Here is a 384-nt window from a genome sequence, read left to right as displayed (position 1 = left end):
TGTTTTGTTTCTGAAATCTAGGTTTATGAAGTAACTTAATCCTTTTGTTCTTAGTGTCTCCTGGCCTCATTCTCACCACCTTCCATAGCAGCTTAAACTTAGGAGGTAGTTATTACTGCCTATATATGATTCTCTGTATGTGTCTCACTGATAGCCCAGGCTGGCCTTTAACTCCCACCAATCCTGCTTCTGCCCCAATCTGTGCTGCCACACCAGGCATGTGTCAAGTCATTGAGACCTAACTTTCCTCCCCTTCACTGCCACTTCCCAAATGAGCATCTTGCCAGCATGAACTCTGCCCTCAGTTGAGTCAGCCATCAGTGTGCATAGAAGAGGAAACAGAAGGGTGAGCCAGGCCTGAGGGCTTAAAGTGGCTTCAAGGCT

Source organism: Arvicanthis niloticus, chromosome 5, assembly GCF_011762505.2.
Source record: "Arvicanthis niloticus isolate mArvNil1 chromosome 5, mArvNil1.pat.X, whole genome shotgun sequence".
Lineage (NCBI taxonomy): Eukaryota > Metazoa > Chordata > Mammalia > Rodentia > Muridae > Arvicanthis > Arvicanthis niloticus.
Note: the sequence above shows the minus strand (reverse complement) of the source record.